Consider the following 22,595-nt stretch of genomic DNA (forward strand, 5'->3'; position numbering starts at 1 on the left):
CAACACCAGAGCATTTAGGGGGAGATGAGACAAGACTGGAGAATCCCTGAAAACTCATGGGCCAGCTAGCCTGGTACACGGAGCAGCAGACCACAAAGTAGAAGCTGCTGAAAATGAGGTAGAAGGCAAGGACTTTACCCACGTGTGGTGGTTTGGATAGGAATGGCCCCCATAGGCTCATGTGTTTGAATGCTTGGCCCATAGGAAGTGGCACTATTAGAAGAGGAAGTTTGTCACTTTGGGGGCAGGCTTTGAGATCTTCTATGCTCAAGCTATGCCTGGTGTGGCACACAATCTCCTTCTGCTGCCTGTGGATCAAGATGTAGAACTCTCAGCTCCTTCTCCAGCACCATGTCTGCCTGCACACTACCATGCTTCCTGCCATGATGACAATGGACTAAACCTATGAAAATGTAAGCAAGACCCAATTTAAATGTTTTTCTTTACAAGAGTTACCATGGCCATGGTATCTCTTCACAGCAAAAGAACATTGACTAAGACAGAAGTTGGTACCAGGGAGTTTGATATTGCTGTGACAGGCCTGACCATGCTTCTTGTTGGCAGAATGTGGACTTCGGGTCTTTGGATTAAGAAAGTAGTTCATATGGAAGCTATATATATAGCATGGAGGTCCCTAGGATGACTGTGGCTTATAATAAATTTCGGTTTTACTCAATTATTGAAAAAAATAGCCAAATGAATGGAAACACATGAACTATGAACCAAAGGCTGAGGGGCCCCCAGCTGGATCAGGCCCTCTGAATAGGTGAGACAGTTGATTGGCTTGATCAGTTTGGGAGGCAACTAGGCAGTGGGACCAAGTCCTGTGCTCATTGCATGAGTTGGCTGTTTGAAACCTGGGGCTTATGCAGGGACACTTGGCTCAGTCTGGAAGGAAGGGACTGGACCTGCCTGGACTGAGTCTACCTGGTTGATCACAGTCCTCGGGGGAGGATTTGCTCTGGAGGAGGTGGGAATGGGGTGTGGGCTGGGGGTAAGGGGAGGTGGTGGGAGGGGGGAGAATAGGGGAACCCGTGGCTGATATGTAGAACTGAATGGTATTGTAAAATAAAATAAAATAAAATAAAATAAAATAATAAAATAAAATAAAATAAATAAAAAGAAAGTAGTTCAATACTTTAAGTGGGACTCAATGGACCAGCCTAGCAGCAACACAGAAGACAGTGGTGCTGACAGCAATGTTGATGACCACCTGGCTTGAAGTTTCAGAGAAGAACATTAGTCAGTGGCCTAGAGACCTATCATGTGATATTTTGGTGAAGAATGTGGCTGCTTTCTGCCCTTGCCCCCCCCAAAAAAAAATCTGCCTGAGGCTAAATGAAGAGCTTTGGATTAATGGCATTGGCAGAGAAGATTTCAAGACAGCCTAATATTGACTCTGTTGTATGATTACTAGTATTCATTTTTTATGCAGATCTTAAAGAAAAGGAACAAGCCAAGCAAGGAAAAATATAAAGTGTACAGTTTGAAGAGAAAAGGAACACCAGGAAATGTAATGGAGCTAAGTCTAGTGCTCAGGGAGATAAAAAGTTTAAAGAAAAGTCTGATGCTAAATGGACCAAAGGGAGTGGTGACCCATTGGCAAGATCCTATACACATAAACTTCAACTTGTGAAAAGGAATTAACAAACAGCCTAAACAGTAAAGGAAACCACTGAAACCAGAAAGCTGATGAAAATGTATTTGAACAAGGGGACCATGTTCCAGCCCCAACCAGCAGAAGAACTTGCCAGCTTCAGCCATGTAGTTCTGGCTTTAGAGTCAAAGATACAAGAAAGGGGTTGTGAAATCTCCCTCCACGGCTAAGGAAAGCTGCTGAGGTCAGAAATGTCAGGGATGTCCCCACACGGAGGCTCAGAAAGGCTGTTATGTGAAGCTACGAAGGTGAAGCCTGGATTGTGTTGGAGACCCCAAGATGCTGGAGCTGCCAGAGCTGTGAGAAAACTGCCAAGGAAAGCTGCTAACAGAGTGTAGGACCAGCTCAAGGGAAAGAAGTGTGTTTCAGTCAACAGAAAGGAGCTGGAGATCCAAGAGTGCTTTAACATCAAACGTGGAGATGCAGAGTTTGGGATTTGCCAAAGCTGGTTTTTGGTCTTGCCTTGGCCCAGTATTTCCTCACTATGCTCCCTTTCCTCCCTTTTGTATACTCTGTGCCATTGTTTGTTGGAAGTATGTGATCTTATTTTTAATTTTGGTTTTACAGGGCATTACGGTTAAGAGATTGCCATGAATCTCAGTAGAAACCTTGAACTTTGGACTTTAAACAGTGTTGAGACTATTATAGGCTATGGGGACTTCTGAATACGTTTTTGAGTTACGATATGGCTACAGTCCTATGGGAGCCAGGGAATGGAATATGGTGATTTGAAAAAGATCAGCTTACATATTTAAATGCTTGGTCTTAAGGGAGTGGCACTACTTGAGATGAATTAGGAGATGTGTCTTCATGATGCCTCTTCACAACAATAGAACACTAACTAAGACACCAAGGCTGTCCTCTAACCTTCAAAGCACACTGTGGCATGAAAATACATCACCCTTCTCTCTCTCTCTCTCTCTCTCTCTCTCTCTCTCTCTCTCTCTCTCTCTCTCTCTCTCTCTCACACACACACACACACACACACACACACACACACACTTGATAACAAAATGAAATAAAAATAAAAACTCTGTGATAAAATCAGTACAATGGATGGAATTACTGTAAGGTTCTTATAAATAAAAAAGGGTATTATTTGTAAATATACATATTGTAATTACTAATTCTTAAACTTTTTGGTCTCTTTTGAAAAATTTCTGTACTTTCTACTCTTTGGTTATTGCTTTTGTTTGGCTTTGTGTTTTAAGACTTATTTAAATTTTTGAGTATGGATGTTTTGCCTGCTTGTTTGTCTCTGCACTACATGCATACCTGTGCTCTCAGAAACTAGAATACAGTACTGGATCCCCTGGAACTGGAGTGACAGATAGCTGTGAGCCACCCCTTGGATGCTTGGACTCAAACCCATGTCCTCCGGAAGAGCAGTGTATGCTCTTGACTGGGAAGCCATCTCTCCAGGCCCTGCTTTTGTGTTTTAGGACGAGGTCTTATGCAGGTAACTCTCTGCATAGCTGAGGCTGTCCTTGTACTCCTGGTCCTCCCGTCTTGATTTCCTAAGTGCTAAGACTACAAACATGCACAAGCACATCCAGTTTATACTTTGTACTTTCCACAGAGTATTTTGTGTTTCCAAGACCCTTTGCTTAAGTGGGTTATAGCTCTCAAGATTTACTTCATGAAATATTGAAACTCAGAGACAGTCCAATAGATGTCAGTGAGGTCCCCGATGTCTTGTGCTTCTGAAACATTCACTTTGTACTCCTAAAACAAAATAAATTTTTGAAAGCAACAAACAAAATATAAAACCATACTAGTATTTGTAGAAGTAACCATCTTATTCAATAAGAAACACAGAACCAATGCAAAGAAGAAAGCCAAGAGGTCAGAGCAATAGCTAAGAGCTAAAAACCTTACCCTTTCTCTCGAGGTGGTCCTACCTCTCTGAAAGAGAGCTACTTCCTGTGTGTTTGTCTTTATAAAGACTTTCTGTTCTGCCTTCTCATTGGTTGTAAACCTATGTGATTTGTATGTTAATAAGTAAAGTTGTCCGGGGGTCAGAGCTAATAGCAAGCCATCGTAAGTATTACTACAAAAATATTTTTAAGATTTGTTTTATTGTCAATTGCATGTGCATGTGTGTCTCTGTATGAGTTTGTCTACCAGTGCAGTTGCCTTTAGAGCCGGAAGAGGATGATTCCCCCAGAGATAAAGTTGCAGGCATTGATGTGGGTGCTGAGAACCTAACTTGGTTCCTCTGGAAGAACAGAAAGCACTCATAATCACAGAGGCTTCTTCCCAGACCCTACAAAATTACTATTTACTTCCTATGATACAAAAATGTCTAAGATCATACTCTTCAGCACCAACAAGAAAGGAATTTTTTAATAAAAAATGCTAATTGTAGATATTATGACAAAAAGGAAGATAAAATTGAATATTTAAGAATATTAAATAACTCCATTGAAAAGTGGGTGTGCAGTTCAGTTAACACACACAAGATCATGAGTTCAATGTCAATGACACACAGAGAGCTGGGAAGGGTGTAAACAGTGGAGGAGAGAAGGAGAGGATGATTCCAGTAGAATGAGACACAAGTAAGATGAACCCAAATGTGATAATTACACTAAATGTAAGTAGTCTAAACACTTCAATAATAAGATACAAATTAGGAGAAACATATCCTAAGTAGTGAAGTCAGGACTCTATCTCAGAAAATCTGATCCTCCATAAAAGGAACAAGAAAACTGGGGGAAGTCAGTTAGTTTTTGAAATTCAAAATTTAGAATTTCAAAATTAGAAATTCAAAATCAGAAATTCAAATTTTGAAGGCTTGTGCTCAAGACAATAGCTGAATGTAATTAAAAAGAGCAGACTCTGTGGCTTTTCAATTTGCCATATTCCATCATATTTCCAAGGCTACATGGTATTTCTGACTGTCATAGACTAATAGCCATGACAGCCCTATAAATCTGCACTGCACCAATTACTGGAGAGGCCAGAATCAGCTTGGAATTTACATAATGAACCCAAATCCTCCAGCCCCAGAAATCAGTGACTGTTTGACCTGAGAGGCAATGACCTGGAAAAGCTACATCCATCAGACATCTTTATTTTGCCTAATAGTATACTCAGTAGAAAACCCTTACCAGAAAGCTTTTTGTGGGACATAGTTAAGTGTCAATTTTATACTATCACACCTTGTTGAGGGCTGTGAGAGTATACAGCAGGTGATAACTGGTGTTCATATGTCAACCCACCAAATGAATGAGTCTTTGATGGGAAGCCCCACCTGGCAAGGCCATGAGGTTACTGACTATAAATGACCAGTAGCTCCGTGTCTGTTTCTCTCATGTGCCACTTCATTTCTTCCCTAGGAACTGCATTCCTTCCTTAAGAACAGCTATGATATCTCCCCATTTACCATGCATTTCCATGGAATGTGTACATGTAATCTCATGATTACATCTCAATCTTATGGGCACACATAATTGTGGATAGTCAAGAGATGGTTTCTTATTTAACTGTATAATTTTGATGAATAGAAACCTACTATAATATGCTTCATAACTAGGTCTATTGTTCCATGTGGACTGTAAACACTTGGAGGTCTTGTTTTCCATCCTTAGCTAATGACTAAGTAGTGCAGATGTCTGACCTTGTTATATCTTAGTCCTTCAAGAAATCAAAACACTATGTTGTGCTAAGATTCCTCCACCGGCACCTCCCCATTCTGATTAAAAAAACAATTAACACTTAGTTTTTTTTATCTCTACACCCATTTTTAATGCAAGATTTTAGGCTCAGTAGACTAACGATGTATAGGTCTTAAGATTCAGATGATTAAGAGAAAAGGGCTGTTAACTGATTAACCATGCCCAGATATTATGAATCACATAAAATAGTACACGTATTCTTTGCCTTTTCCTTAAATCTCTCATTGATTTTCTTTCTTCCCTTTTACCCTTGTAGCTATTCCTTTAAGGGAGAAACCAGAACTTTTTACAACCTACAGCTGTTGTCAGTCACCAGTTGAGCTGACCAAGTCATTGCCAAGTGTGACTCTTATCAGAATACTTGTCCCTGAGAGTTTACTTTGTAGTTTTTACTAACAAGTTGTTAATGAATGGAGTTATATGTGTGTGTGTGTGTGTGTGTGTGTGTGTGTGTGTGTGTGTGTGTGTATACACATGCTTGGGAATTTGTAATGAGTAGGAGAATAGAGATGTAGAAGAGTAAAGATGTAGAGGAGAATAAAGATGGAAGACACAAAGAACACAACAATAAAGAGCACGTAGAATGAAGAGCATTGGCCCATGTGTGTGAAGTTATTATGGAAATCTTTCACTTTCCCTCGCTCCTGGGAAGCATTTCTCAGAGGAGCCTGGGTAGAGCTGAGGGCTGGTACCTCCCCTCTCCAGCACCTTGCTGAGATGAAGTTACCATTCAGGTTGATCACAAAAGTTAAAGTGAACGGTGGAGAACGATCTGTATATAACACATGTGTATACTTGCTTCACAAAGCTCTGTTAGGATAATGGAATGTATGTGAGACTGAAGTGGAAGGAAGGACTTTTTGAGGAGGGAGGTAACTAAAAATGTTAAAAAAAAAAAAAGTCAGGCAAGCAAATGTCTGAGCAGGTAAAGGCACCTGCCACCGAGCCTGGCAGTCTGAGTGAGACCCCAGGAGCCACACTGTGGAAAGAGGGAACTGACTCGCACAAGCTGTTCTCTGACATCCACATTTCTTTCACCATCACAGTAATTAAGTGAACGAATGTTTCATAAAATGTCATATTCTGGGCTGGAGAGGTAGCTCAGCAGTTAAGAGCACTAGCTGCTCTTCCGGAGGACCCAGGTTCAGTTCTCAGCACCCACATGGCAGCTCACAACTGTGTGTAACTCCCGGTCCAGGGGACCTGACACTATTCCACATAAAATAAAATTAGTTTTAAAAGCCACATTCATAAGCATCTGGAAGACCATGTGCATATTCAGAGTAGCGTCCATGCCAGGTAAGACCTGCAGAAACCCTGATCTTTCATTGTTTGACCGTGAGGGCTCGGACAGAGGAGGATCTTAAAGCAAAGATGGAGCCTTAATCTTATGGAACACTAAAATGATGCCGACAAGGGTGTGCGTGTGCGTGTGCGTGTGCGTGTGCGTGCGCGTGCGCGTGCGCGTGCGCGTGCGTGTGCGTGTGTGTGTGTGTGTGTGTGTGTGTGTGTACACTGGTGAAAGGAGAGAGATTTGTTGATTTAAGGCATTTTAAAGAAGTCTTCCATGGATTAGCTGTCAATTAAATTAACTGAACAGAGGATCAAACAGCTACATATAAATGTGAATGTTAAACAACTGCCCGCGAGAAAGTGACAAAGAACGACAATAAACATTGTGGAGGGGAAAGTCAGATTCCCACGGTTATCAAACAAATAACTTAAAATGTACATTTATCAGCAGAAACTTTCAGACAGAGAAACGGGAAAGCAGAGCCCACACACGGGGAGGAAAGGTGACTGACGAATGGTCCCTAAAAAGTCCAGATACTTGACTCATTTAATATACAAAGGCCTCGGATCACCCTTTGTTGGTATATCCAATTAACTAATGAAATAATGCTTCAGAAGTTAGAGGAAAAGCCAGACGTGGTGACACATGCCTGTAATCCCGATACTCAGGAGCTGGGACCAGAGAATCATGAGTTCCAGGCCAGTCTGAGCTAAAAGGTAAGGCCATGTATAAAACAAAAGAAGAAAAGCATGGTGGGGGATGACCCAACAATAAGTATGTTAATATGAGAGTAAACACACACACACACACACACACACACACACACACACACACACACACACACACACAAGATATGCTACTGAAATGTAAAATATGAAAAGGAAATTTCATGAACAGAGCTTAAAAGATTTCCTGGAGCTGGAGTTACAGGTACCTGAAAGCCACCAGATGTATGCTCTGGAAACCAGAATTAAATCCTCTGTAAAAGCAATATGCACTCTTAACCAATGAGCCATCTTTTCAGCCCTTTAGTTCTGCTAACTCAGGTTGAAAGATAAGAGAGCAGGTGGAGAGAAGTCTCAGAGGGTAAGAGCACTGGATGCTCTTCCAGAGGACCTGGGTTTGATTCCCAGCACGCACATGATGGTTCCCAATTGTCTGTAATTCCAGTTCCAGAGGATCTAACATCCTCTTCTGGACTCCACAGGCACCAGGCATACACATAGTGCACATGTGTGTAAGCAAAACATCCATAAACATAAAATAAAAATAGATAAAATCCTCTAAGAAAGATGACATATATGCACGGTCTATTTTATCTGGAAGATTTTCCCTTTAGCATGTGTGTGTACATGTATGCATACTATGGTTCACATGTATAGGCCAAAGAACAGTGCACAGGAGTTTGTTCTCTCCTTTCACCATGCAGCTCTGGGGGGCCAAACTCAGTTTTGTCAGGCTTGAGAGCAAGCACCCTTACCACCCCCCCCCCGGCCCCCGAGCCACCTCGCTGCCTGAGTCTACAATATTCTAGTTAATTAAAATCAGTATTTCTCAAAATAAGAAATGAATGCAGGAGAAGTATATCGAAGAAGAATTCTTTATCAGCAAAACTATCTCTCAAGGATAGTTTTGGATTCAGGGAGAAACTCAGAGCTGGGGAGATGGTTCAGTTCCTAAGGTGCTTACCACACATGCCTGAAGACCCAAGTTTGGATCCTGAATACCCACATAAAAATCCTGAGGCATGGCAGTGTACATCTTTAGTCCTGGGATGAGAGGCAGGAACAGGCAGATTCTAAGAAAGATGACATATATGCACGGTCTATTTTATCTGGAAGATTTTCCCTTTAGCATGTGTGTGTACATGTATGCATACTATGGTTCACATGTATAGGCCAAAGAACAGTGCACAGGAGTTTGTTCTCTCCTTTCACCATGCAGCTCTGGGGGGCCAAACTCAGTTTTGTCAGGCTTGAGAGCAAGCACCCTTACCACCCCCCCCGGCCCCCGAGCCACCTCGCTGCCTGAGTCTACAATATTCTAGTTAATTAAAATCAGTATTTCTCAAAATAAGAAATGAATGCAGGAGAAGTATATCGAAGAAGAATTCTTTATCAGCAAAACTATCTCTCAAGGATAGTTTTGGATTCAGGGAGAAACTCAGAGCTGGGGAGATGGTTCAGTTCCTAAGGTGCTTACCACACATGCCTGAAGACCCAAGTTTGGATCCTGAATACCCACATAAAAATCCTGAGGCATGGCAGTGTACATCTTTAGTCCTGGGATGAGAGGCAGGAACAGGCAGATTCTAGAATTCATGGGCCAAATTTGTGCACTGTAGGTTCAGTGGGAGATCATGTCTCAAAAAATAAATGGGAGAGTGATTGAGAAAAACATAACCAATGTCAATCTCTGGCCTCCACCCCCTACACACACACACACACACACACACACACACACACACACACACGAGAGAGAGAGAGAGAGAGAGAGAGAGAGAGAGAGAGAGAGAGAGAGAGAGAGAGAGAGAGAAAATGAAGGAGAAATTAAGACACTCCCTACAAACAGCAATTGAGAAATTGTCACTGGAATACCTGACCTATAAGAAATACCAAAGAGAAACCTTTTTCAGACAAGGTCTCATGTAGCTGAGGCTGGTTTGAGACTCGTAAAGTTGACCTTGATCCTCCTGGTTCACCTGCTAGGTACTTGCATTACAGGTATACACCAGCACACCCTCCTCTGAAGGGAAGCCTTGATGCTAAAGTGATAGTATGCTAGAAAGTGAGTTAAGCCCCCCACCAAAAAAAGAAAGAAAGAAAGAAAGAAAGAAAGAAAGAAAGAAAGAAAGAAAGAAAGAAAGAAAGAAAGAAAGAAAGAAAGAAAGAGAAGGGGTTCTTTTAAGTGGTAAAGGCAACCACATAGTAAATATGACAGAAGCTGCACATATACATTTTTGTTATAAACCTATCACATTAAAAGATTACAGAAGCCAAGTTATGACTTAGAAGCTAGTAATCCATAATGACAGAATGTGAGTGTCAACATAGCATCAGGAGGGAGAGAGGGGCTGGATGTGGTGGTAGGTGGATCTCTGTGAGTTCCAAGCCAGCCTGTTCTACATGTTGAATTCCAAGACAGCCAGAGCTACATGTAAAGACCCTGTCCAATAGATAGATAGGTAGATAGATAGATAGATAGATAGATAGATAGATAGATAGATAGATAGATAGATAGGTGATAGATAAATAGATATGTGATAGATGATAGATTGATAGATAAATAGATAGATGATAAATGATAGATAAATAGATGATAGATAAATAGATGATAGATAGATGGCAGATAGATAGATAAATAGATAGGTAGATGAGAGATAAATAGATAGATGATAGATAGATAGATAGATAGATGATAGATAGATAGATAGATAGATAGATAGATAGATAGATAGATAGATAGATAGATAGATGAAAAGGAAAGAGGGAAAGGAGCAATACAGAAGTACACAGAAGCAGAATTGCACACTTCAAATTAAGATATTAAACCAAAATAGATTACTTCAAGTCATTAATCATAATTCTCATAAATAAAATGGTAGTTTTTGAGACATGGTCTTTCTATATAGCCTGGCTGATCTGGAACTTGCTATGTAGACCAGGCCAAGCTTGAATTACAGAGGTCCACCTGCCCCTGCCTCCTGAGTGCAGGGATTGAAGGCGTGCACTGTAGGGAAAAGGGGCTGGTAAAGAAACCCACCCTGACCCTCGAGCCTAGAATTAGGGAAGGATGGTTCAGATAAGGCCAGTGAGAAAAACATAGTTTAGCTCAGATCAGAGCCATCTCTGCCCATGTCCAACTGACTTGTGAAATCAACCAATCACAGAGCAGGACAGCAGAATCCTGGCCCTAGGGCCCAGGACCAGGGAAAGAAACAGCCTGTGTTTGGGACCTGAGCCAGAGAAATAAACACTTTATTCCCCAAACCCAGAACCCAGGAAATATGCCCTGACTCTGAAACTAGTACCAAAATAACACTCTTGGCCCCTAGAATCAGAGTCAGTGAAAGAAATGTGCCCTGGCCTTAGAGGCAGTGTCTAAGCCAAGAAAGGCCAGTGAAAGAAACAGTTTGGCTCTGAAATCAGGGCCATCTCTGCCCCTTGCCCACAAAAGTGGCCAATCACTAGGCAGAAAAAAACTAACCAATCACAGTTGACTCTGCCCCCAGTCATCCTATATAAACCGCCCTGCCTGTTCAGTTGTGTGCTGTTCTCTCCACCCTGATAGAGGCATCTACTCTCCTGGACTCTTCCTTCCCAAATAAACCTCTTTCTCTAAAGAGTTTTGGATGAAGACCTTCATTGACTGGTGAACAGAAGAACCTTGCTGGGACGTCCCATAGTGGACTGAGCAAGGGGGAGCTGGTAACACTGAGTCAGAGATTGTGGCTCTCCAGGAAAGGAGGAGGATTGCTGTGTCCATCCCCCATCACACCAGGTATATCCTGACTTTCCCGAAGAGTCAGGATACCCTTCCTTGCTGAAGCAGTTCCAGGCCTGACTCTCCCAAGACGTCAGAAAACCTTCCTTTCCAAGGTTGGGCTGTTTCTTTGCAGTCCCAGCCATCAGAGCTGTGCTAAACAGCTCCAAGTGTCCGGGACACCTTCAGGGCAAAGCTCTTGTTCTGAGTAGCTCGAGGTGTCCAGGATACCTTGACCTCTAGGGCTGAACTATCTCCTTGCAGTTTCAGCCATCAATTTACTAACATTTTGGTGCAGAAACGTGGGACACCAAACCCAGAGTTTTTGCAGTTTACTTACATGCACTACTAAAGCTGGCTAAGAAAATGAGTTTTCAATGTAGTAAAGAAATAATATACTAAAAAAAAATTCTCTGCCAGCTTAGGCTATTGTAACACAATACCATAGATTACATTGATTAAAAAATATAAATTTATTTCTCCATTATGGAGGTTGGTAAGTTAGAATACTTATTCTTTACCGCAGATGTACTCCCTATACCAAGAATTTTAAAACAATAGTACAAAGTTGGAGATAATCCAAATAGTCAATGCAGGTTAGTGGGCAGATGTTGTCCATTTCTGTAACAGAATACTAATCAGCAGTGAAAAGGGGGCAGCACATTATTATATGCAATAAAATGCACAAATCTCATAAATAATTCAAAATAGAAAACAGTATATTCTGTTTATTCTATCTGTATAAAAATTGACATGGACAAAAATAAGTAAAGCAGACACATAATAGACCGCTGACTGCCTAGAAATGAGGCTGGATGAGGACAGCTACAGAGAAGTACAGGGCATCTCTGGGGAAGATGAAATCAGTCCTTATTTCTTTTATTGTCATCATGGTTCCTCGGGTAGATACAAATGTAAAAGCTCGTCACAGCATATTTAAATATCAACTAAAGTATGTCCTGGAAAAAATGAAAGTATTGGAATTCTTGTTGGTATTGCATTGGGTGTCTAGAGGTCAATGTGAGTCATTTGTTTAGGAATCTGGATTTACCCTCGATTAGGTGTCTTTGGGTTTTCTCAGTTATACTTTGTGGTGTTCTTTTGGGTCAGCTAGTTTTGCATCAGAATGGCACACTGTAGGATATAATCAGATATTGTTTGGAAATAGAACTTCTTAGAGATGGAGCTATAGCTCAGTGGTACATCACTTGCCGATCATGTATAAGGGTATGGATTTGATCTCCAGCACCATACATTAAAAACACTAAATAAATAAATCACCTTGACATTAGTGTTTGGGTGATTTTTACCTTTTCTTATTTTCTACTTATTTATTTATTTATTTAATGTGGAAGTATGTTTATGCATACATAACAACCAGAAGATGGTGTGAGGTGAGATGCCCTTGAAATGGAGTTACAGGCAGTTATGAAACACATACAGGTGCTGGAGACTGAACTTGGGTCCCCTAAAGAGCAGCACACACTTTAACTGCTGAGTCTTTGCTCCAACTCTACGCTCTTCCTCTTCTGATGTGAGCACTTAGTGCTATCGTTTCCTGCTTAGTCATTATTTTGGCTATCACAATAGTTTTTAACATGTTACATTTTTATAATCATTATCAAAACATTCTTTAAATTCCTATTATTAATTCTTTCATGACTTGTGGCTTTTTTCCCTAAAAGTTCAAATAAAGGGTATCCTGCAATTAGGGTGTTATTTATTTTCTATTAATTTCATTTCTGTCAGTGAATGTATTCTGTCTGCTTATAACATTTTGAGATTTATAAAACTTGCCTCAATTTCTACCATACAGTCATTTCTTGTCAATTTTCACATTTGTTTAAATTATATAGGCAATCCATAGCTATTTGATTCAGCAAGAAAATGAGAGAGGAAGAGAGCATGGCAAATTTATAACATGCTGTTCAATAGTATATGTTGTTTCAATTTCGGGAGTGCTTATTTCATCATTACCAAGAAGGCTATTGTAATCACCAAATAAAATTTAAAAATCATTAGCTCATTTTGGTAAATTAAGCTAACCCTAACTATCTCTTGCTCTTCATCTTAACCTAAGATCTACTTTTTAAAGATTTTTGTTTTTGTTTGTTTGTTTGTTTTGTGTGTGGGGATATGTGGTCTATGTGAGTGCTGGTAACTTCCAGGCCAGAGGCAACAGGTCAGATCCCTTTGGAACTGGAGTTATAGGAGACTACAAAGCATCTGCCGTGAGTTCTGAGAATTGAACTTGGGTTCTTTGGAAGAGCAAGAAGTGCTCTTAACTGCTGAGGCATCTCTCCAGTCCTCCTAAGACCCACTTTCAATTACAAGACCTTGTGACTAGGAATAGTTGCACACACCCGCAATCACAGCGCTTGGGAGGCAGAGGCAGAATGAAAGAGTTCAAGACAGCCTCAGCTATGTAAGTTTGAGGCCCTGTCAAAAAAAGGTTTAAAGACTGAAGTCATATAATTAAAGATTTAGATCATTATGCAGAATATAAATACTAATATAATTATCTTTAAATCAACTAAATACCTTTATTTATATTTTTCATCCTGTATTGTTTTTTTTTCTTTTTTCTTTCCTTGTCCTCCCTAGGGATTAAACTCAGGTCTTTGTATGTGCTATGCTTATACTCTGGAACTGAACTACATCCTCATGTCCTTTCATTTCTGCCCCCCTTTTCTTGCTTGTTTTGAGGCAGGGTCTTACTCTGTGGTGCAGGCAGACTGGCTCACCATGTTATGTCAACCAAGCTGACCTCAATCTTTTGACAATCCTCCTGGCTCTGGTTCCTGAGTGCCAATGTCACAGTCATGGGCCACTCTGCCCACCTCTTTTCTTGTCTTTGATTAATTTTTATTATTTTTGGTTAAACATTCTTATATGAATCTCTTAGTGGTTTCTGCAAAGAACAAAACATGCCTTTGGCCAATCATTAATACAGAATTTTAGATGGGGACTCATGTAACCCAGGATGGCCTCAAACTTGTTATAGAGCTGACACTAGTGTTGAATGTTCATTCCGCCTCTACCTCCCAAGCGCTGTGATTGCGGGTGTGTGCCACTACGCCTAGTCACAAGGCCTTGTAATTGAAAGTAGATCTTAGGAAGACTAGACAGACTGCTCTACAGTCAAGAGCACTTCTTGCTCTCCCAAAGAACCCAAGTTCAATGCTCGGGACTCATGGCAGATGGCTCATGGCCTTAATATAAATTAGAAGTTTTACTATTTTGGACAACGATGGAAGTGAGGACACTAACTTCATTTGCCCCTTTGCACATTATAGATTATTTCTGATGCCACATTTAATGCTCTATGTAAGCCCATACGAGATGGTGGTCCTTTTATACAATTGATATTTGAGTTATGTGTATGCTTATGTTAAATTATTATTTTCTCCAGGCGGTAGTGGCGCACACCTTTAATCCCAGAACTTGGGAGGCAGAGGCATGCTGTGGGATGTCGTTCTGTATGCTGTGAATATGTGTTGCTCTGATTGGTTGATAAATAAACTGCTGACTGGAGAATTGCCAGGCAGGAAGTATAGTATAGTCAGGACAAGCAGATAAGGAGGACTCTGGGAAGAGAAAGGCCTGAGTCAGGAGTCACCATCCAGACACGGAGGAAGCAAGATGACAAGGCAGAACTGAGAAAAGGTACCAAGCCACATGGCTAAACATAAATAAGAATTATGGGTTAATTCAAGTGTAAGAGTTAGTCAGTAATAAGCCTGAGATAATGGCTGAGCAGTTTTAAATAATAATAAGCCTCCTCAAAGCTGCAGGACTTTGAGTGAGAGATTTGTCATGACCACAGGCCATGGACACTTAACTACAGAGGCAGGTGGATCTCTGTGAGTTCGAGACCAGCCTGGTCTACAGACCGAGTTCCAGAACAGGCTCCAAAGCTACACAGAGAAACCCTGCCTCAAAAAACAAACAAAAAATTATCATTTTCATTTCTTCTTTGACCACTTCTTTCTGCTTGAAGAACATTTGTTAGTGTTAGCTTTAGTGAGTGTCTGCTCATGACTCACATGTTCTAGTTGTATGGAGAATGCCTTTACTCACCTTCGAGTATGATGGCTGGACTCTACACTAGAATGTCATGTGTATAGTTATTTTCTTGTGCCATATTGAAAACAGAATTCATCTGTTTTGTGTGATTCTCTTTGTCTGTGTGCGTCACTTGACAGCCCATCATGGAGCTCTGGCTACAGCTCACGCACTCTCCATTTCCAAACCTCTCGTTGTCGGAGAGTCTTCATCGTGTCTTTAATCGCTCGATTATGATGGTCTGACATTTTAAAGATGTGCATCCGATAGCTCCATAACTCAGATCTAGTCAATTAATATCAATTAATATCAGATCAATTTTATTAAAGTGTCCCAAGTTTCATTGCCTGTTTCTCTGCCACCTGTTCTTACTGTCTGGGTGCGCCATTTCTTTGGTTACTTATTTTGTGGTTATATTCGATCAAGCACAGACATTGTGTATGGAAAAAAAAAAACCACAAGTGTCCAAGCTGCTCTTTGCTTCTGGCAGGTAGCTAGTCATGAAGAGCACTCTACTCTGAGGCTTTCAAAGCTGCGGCCCTTACTTTTCCATCTGAAAACATTTGTAATATCTTAAGAAGCACTTTTAAAATAGCCATACCTATTAATATTTAAAGATTAGAAACTTAAAGGTACTTTCGTTACTAGCTCATGAAAATGCTTTTTACATACTCACATACTTAACATATTTGGATAAACAATTATTTCATTTTATGAAACAATTTTACTATTTTTAATTGTGATTTTGTGTGTGTGTGTGTGTGTGTGTGTGTGTGTGTGTGTGTGTGTGTGTGTGTGTATGTGTGTGTGTGAATGTGGAGGCCTGTGGAGACCAGAGGTGTTGGATTCCCTGGAGCTGGAGTTGCAGGCGGCTGTGAGGAGACAGCTGTGGGAGCCGGGTCCTTTGCCAGAGTAGTATGTGTCTTCACCACTGAGCAGTCTCTCCATCCCCAAACCCTTGTTTTAGCGAGAAGAGTGGTACTGCCTCTCCTTCCTTCCCTCCATCTCCTCCAGTGCTTGGGACTGAGTTCAAGACCATGCACACGCTAGGCCAATACTCTACCCTGAGTCTCTTTAGTGCCTGGCTTAATTACAGAGAGATTCTTGTATCTGCTTCTATATTTAAACTACTACAATATGGTATTCTTCTTGAATATATAGCTAAAACAATCTTACAAGAATACTAGCAAGTAAAGGAGTACTTGAAGTCTTTCTTGGACACTTCATACCAATAATTCAGTGATTTCATATTATTAGATATTCTTTGGTAGCAAACCAAAACTCAGGAAATTGTTTCCTACAGATTAGTTGACACCCATGGTCTAAAATAATATCAGTAAACTTTTAGTACTTTGTTGTATCAAAGTCCATTGGTCTATTTGAATGTTTCTTTTACTCACATATACTTTCATATCAAACTTATTATTATAAAATACTAGCACACAACTATGCATATCTTGAGAATATACATAAAAAATCACACTTATAGCAAAGTGAAATAGTGCACACTTGTAATTCCAGACCTTGAAAGGCAGAGGCAGTAGGATCATCACAAATTTGAGGGTGACCTCTTCTATGTAGCATGTTCTAGAGCAACCAGGGCTACAGAGCAAGACCTTGCCTCAAAAATCAATTGAACAAAAAATCCTAGTTACTATTACTATCATTCTTATTGTAAGAGTCTTTGGTTATTGAGAACTGACAAGTTCATAATGGTGAGTAAAAGTCTTCAAAATCCTATTGTTTGCCTGAAAGACTGAATTTTGTCTTTGGCATAAAATCTGTTACCTACTATTTCTCAAGAAGTAGCAGGCTCAATTCATTCATGTTCAAATGTCTGCCCACCTAAGTGAACAGCCATAGTCTGTCAGTCATTCTTTCAAGTACATAGCTAGTTTCCAGGAGAAAGGAAACTGTTCCTTCAACTGAGGGGTCTACACACTGTCTTTCTTATTCCAAACCAATAAGATTTATTTGAAGGCAGCAAGATTGGTTTCTGTGTGCTTCCCACCTTGCCATTTTTAACAGTAAGATAGTTATTCAACAGTCAAAAATACAACAAATAATCTTGTGATTATTGAATGACATTATAAATTTAAGCTGGCATATATTTTCTCATGAATGCTAGGTGGTAAGAAACACCATATGTACTAGTCCAAGCTCGCTGCTATTGCCTCGATTTACACCAAGGACTCAGCAATATCACCTACTTTTTCTTCTGTACTATTAACATAAATACTCATGGAACAAGATAAATATTAAGTTAGTGGGGCTGGAGAGGTGACTCAGCAGGTTGGTACAGAGGACCCAGGCATGGTGCTCACAGCCATCCATAACTTCAGTTTCAGGGAACCTAATGTCATCCTGTGACCTCACAGGCACCAATGTGAGTGTAGTGCACAGACATAACACAGGCAAAACACTCATGCATATAAAATAAAAATAATTTGAAAATATGTATATCATTAGTAGTCTACTACACTTTTGACAATGTAAAACCCTTGGAAGTTCTCTAGGCACCTCCAAAGGTCAGGGAATTTCAGTTTGATAACTGTGATTTTATTCCAGTTATTGACTGAAATGATTTAAGTCTTGATGTTATTCTCTGCAAGAAAATCTCTCTCTCCCTTCCTCTCCCTCCCTCTCCCTCTCTCTCTGTCTCTCTGTCTGTCTCTCTCTCTCTCATAGGTCTGAAACCTTTTTATTTGGATATTTTATAAAACTGTTAATTACATTCGAATTCTCTGAGTTAAAAAAAAAACCAGGAATTCCAATGACAGTGCATTTTACTGACTTTAACACATCCTGGACCATTTTGGTTTTTATCCTAAAAGATTTCTAAGATTTATTTCTTATGTGTCGATGTGTGGACAGAGGAAGAAGAGAGCACGCGCTCCCCGGAAACGGAGTTGCAGGGAGCTGTGGCATGGGCATGCCTGGTGATCTGCTATAGCAGCAGGGGCTCTGACCTGCAGAGCCTTCTCTCCAGTCCTGATTTCTATTCTGGATTTCAGTGACCTCGCTCCTTCTTCCTGTACCAACACAAGAGTTCTTTTTCTTCCCTACCAGCTGGCCACACAGGTGCAGGAGGCAAGCTGTCTTCCAGTTTACTCTGATGTACAAGGGGGCAGCAAAGCCTTCTAGACCTGAGCCCATCTCCTTGCATCTTTCAAAGTTAAACAGCAAAAATAAGCCAAATACGTTAATGTTCGTGGAGCGGACAGTGTATATTGGTGGCACAGGCTTTGTTACAACTTGCCTGCTTGTTTCTCTTGTTCAATTTATTTGGGGGCTCTGGGATGTGGCTTAGTGGTAAAGCATAGGACTCAAGTTTGGATCCCCATTGCTCATGTAAAACTGGATATGGTGACCCAATCTGTAATCCTATGTGGTATTGTGTTCCTCCAAATATTGTGCATGCTAATAAACTTATCTGGGGTCAGAGACAGAGCAGCCACAATATTAAACATAAAGGATAGGCAGTGGTAGCACACGCCTTTAATCCTAGCATTCCAGAGGCAGAAATCCATGTGTTCAAGGAATCCAGACAGGCATGGTGACTCGACTTTAATCCCAGAAAGCAAGCCTTTAATCCCAGGGAGTGGTGGTAGAAAGCAGAAAGGTATATAAGGCATGAGGACCAGAAACTAGAAGCATTTGGCTGGTTAAGCATTTGGCTAGTTAAGCATTTGGCTGGTTAAGCTTTCAGGCTTCTAGCAGCACAGTTGAGCTGAGACCCATTCGCATATGAGGACACAGAGGCTTCCAGTCTGAGGAAACAAGACCAGCTGAGCAATTGGCAAGGTGAGATAGCTGTGGCTTGTTCTGTCTCTATGATCTACCAGCATTGACCCCAATAACTGGCCTCAGGTTTGATTTTATTAATAAGAACTGTTAAGATTCCTACTACAATCCCAGAGCTTCTGTACTGAGATGGGAGACAGACAGGAGAATCCCCAGAAGCTTGTGGGCCAGGTACCTCAGTAAGCAAGAGACCTTACCTCAAACATGGTGGAAGGTTTGAGGACTGTCACTCTAGATTGTCCTTTGGCTTCTACATGCACATGGCACATACACACTCACACACACTCATATAACACACTCACACACAACACATTCATGTAACACACAACACACTCATAACACACTCACACACAACACACTCATATAACACACACAACACACTCATATAACACACTCACACACTCACACACACACTCATAACACACACACAACACACACTCATAATACACATACACAACACACTCACACAACACACAACACTCACACAGCACACACAAAACACACTTACACAGCACACACATAACACACGCACATGAATCAGTTTAAATTTTTTATTTTGGGGACAATGGATCATTGTGTTTTGGTGCTCATATTCTCAGAGGTAGGCATGTGAGAAGATAGCCCATGGGCCACATGGGTCATAGAACAGGGCAGTTTTGTTTTGCCCTGATTCTATGCCATGGTCTTTGGGATTCAACAAAAGCCTAAATGTATATCATAACACCTTGGCAGGCTTTGAATTTCAATTTTTGTCCATCAAAGGTCCCTGTTAGTTTCTTAACTATGCTATGAGAACAGGCAGTGTCTCAAGGGTAAAAGCCGAGCTTACCTTTCTGATCTTTGTCAGAATCACGTCATCACAAATCTCCACTCTATGGTAGCTCTTTTGAGAGGACACAGATCTTCTTTAAAATTTTATTTTATTTTTAATTATGAATATTCACATGGGTCTGTGAAGGCTAGAGGGATTGGGTCCCCTGGAGCTGTAGTTACCGGAGGTTGTGAGCTGCGTGACACAGATGCTGAAAACCAAACTGGGGTCTGATGCAAGCACGCTTAACCACTGAGCAACTTTGTCAGCTCAGTACATAGATTTTAAAAGTATTTTGTTCAGTATTTTTAGTGATTCTTAGTAGGAGAGTTAGCCCAAGTCATCAAGACTGATAATGTCAGAAATTACATTGTTTCATATGTTACTTTTGTTAAGTGTAAGCTGAGCTAAGCAATGCTGAGCAAAATTTTAAATAACACATACATACACACACACACACACACACACAGAGAGAGAGAGAGAGAGAGAGAGAGAGAGAGAGAGAGAGAGAGTTTAAAATGGCAATTTCTTCCTCCATACCACTTTCTAATCTTTAGCTCTCTGCAAAGAAGCTCCCTTTTTGTTAAATTGACATATAACATCTTTTCACTCTTTTCTATATACAATTTCAAACATGTATTTGTCCAAATATAGATTTTTTTTAAAAAAAAACTTTTCTTACTTTTTTTGAGGCAGGATCACATGCAGCTCAGGTTACGTGAGCCCCTTTGTGGAAGATCATCTTGAACTCCCAATCTTCCTGCCTGCATCCCAAGTGCCATTCTGCCTGCTTAGCTATGCATCGTAGGGAGGTGTCAATTGGTCCACACTGCAGTTCTGCTCTTCCTGTTTCTCTCTTATAGTTCCCAACTTTACTTAACGCCATAATAAATAATAATAGCTAACACTTTAAAGAGCTTCCTCTGCAACAGACAGTCATAGGGGATTAATCCACTGATTCATTTGTTTATTGCAACAAATTGATACTTTTATGAAGTAGGTATTATAATGAATGGAATATGTCTACATAAAGACACCAAGCCTAACGGATGGAGTTTGTGATGCCTGGATGTAGTAATTTTTTTTCTTTTTTTGTAAGCAAGGTTTTTCTATGTAGCTGCTCAGTATCCTGGAACTTGCTATGTAGACCGTGCTATGAAGCCACCAACTTGCTTTGTTGGCCTCAAACTCACGAAGATCCCCCTGCCTCTGCCTCCTGAGTGCTGGGATTAAAGATGTGAACAACCATTCCTGGCCAATCATTCTTAGTGTTTCTGAAATGTGTCCTCTAAGAAGTTCTACTATTTACAAAATGCTAAAAAGCATTTTAAATAATTAAAATAATAAAATAACGTAATTAAAATAATTTTTTCTTTAAATGTACCGATATCCCCTATACTACATGCTAACCCCTGGCTTTTTTCATTGTTCCATAATTGTGAAAGGTATAACCACCTGGTTGATATAAGGCACCACTCTGTAAAATATCTCTTAACTTCTTGTGAATCTATACTTATTGTTTTAAAATAAAGGATCACAAAAACATTTACATCACTTTATATATACTTTTCACAGAGAAAATTATAGAGACGGAGCACAGGTTAGTGTTTGTCAAATGTGGTCTAAGGGGGCACAGTGAGGTGTGTTTTGCGCAGCCCGGGGGATGTTGACTGTGGTGGTATAGCAAGCCTACACCTGGTAAACCACACAGAAATGCATGCAGAGGAGTGCACAGAGTTGCTGGAATCTAGAAAAGCTCTCTGAGGTGTATCAGTGCCAGTTTCCCGGTTTTGATAATGTAGGGATGCAAGTATTACCACCAGGCTGAACGAGGTAAAAGAGGCCCTCGCTCTCCCTGTAATTTTGAGACTCCCTGTGAATCTATGAGTATAACAAATTAATAAAAGGAGAGTGAATGTTTACCAAGAATAATCAAACACTTCTCAAAAACATCTCTGGCAAATGCTGGTTTGTCATGATACTGCAAAATAAGTGCACAGAGAAAATAATTCTGGTCAAGAATGCACCCCCTCCCCAGTAGATCAAACTTTTTAAGCGTGACTAATAGGGAAGAAAGGAAGGAAAGGAAGGAACAACTACTTTCAGCAATGAACTAAAATCTAGGATTTTAAATCGAGAGAAACGTGTTTCCCTCTTTCCTGATGTTTCTTTTTCTTTCTTTAGTTAAAGTTGATTTCACCAGTTTTAAGATTCTTCCCATGGTATGTAATAAAAAATACCTGTGAAGTAATAATAGCTAAATGTACCTGCCTGTTAGTACCCATCTGGCACCATTTTAAGTTATTACACCTATAAACAAATTTCAACCTCGGAACACATTGCTGCAGATTTTTAAGATTCCCATCTTACTGATGAGGACAACGACTCGTTTCACAGGCAGTAACGTTGCACCAGGTTGCATAAAACTTTTCTACAGCTCAATTTCAAACCTACTTAAGCCATATCTTTGGACTCTTAAATTTTTCTTTAATTAAACAGCATTATCTTAGTTCTTGCTATTAGTATTATTTGATGGGGTATTTTTTCGAGTCAGTGTCTTATTTGCTTGTAAGTTCTATTTTGTTTACAAAGCGGGGGGGGGGGGGGCGCGGTGGAGGAAGAAACAATAACTTTTGCAAAACTGCAACTTCTTTGCCAACCTGGGCAACTTAGTAAGACTCTCAATTTTTTTTTTTTGTTTTTTTTTTTTGTTTTGGTTTTTCGAGACAGGGTTTCTCTGTGTAGCTTTGCGCCTTTCCTGGAGCTCACTTGGTAGCCCAGGCTGGCCTCGAACTCACAGAGATC

At 40.4% G+C, this 22,595-nt stretch overlaps 1 protein-coding gene across 3 annotated transcripts in view; it reads right to left on the reverse strand.

Moving 5' to 3' along the window:
• Ss18 (SS18 subunit of BAF chromatin remodeling complex) overlaps positions 1 to 22,595 on the reverse strand; it is a 130,910-nt gene that overhangs the window by 74,277 nt on the left and 34,038 nt on the right. The gene's annotated exons all lie outside the window — the stretch shown is intronic.

This window comes from Peromyscus maniculatus, chromosome 19, assembly GCF_049852395.1.
Source record: "Peromyscus maniculatus bairdii isolate BWxNUB_F1_BW_parent chromosome 19, HU_Pman_BW_mat_3.1, whole genome shotgun sequence".
NCBI classification, from domain to species: Eukaryota; Metazoa; Chordata; class Mammalia; order Rodentia; family Cricetidae; genus Peromyscus; species Peromyscus maniculatus.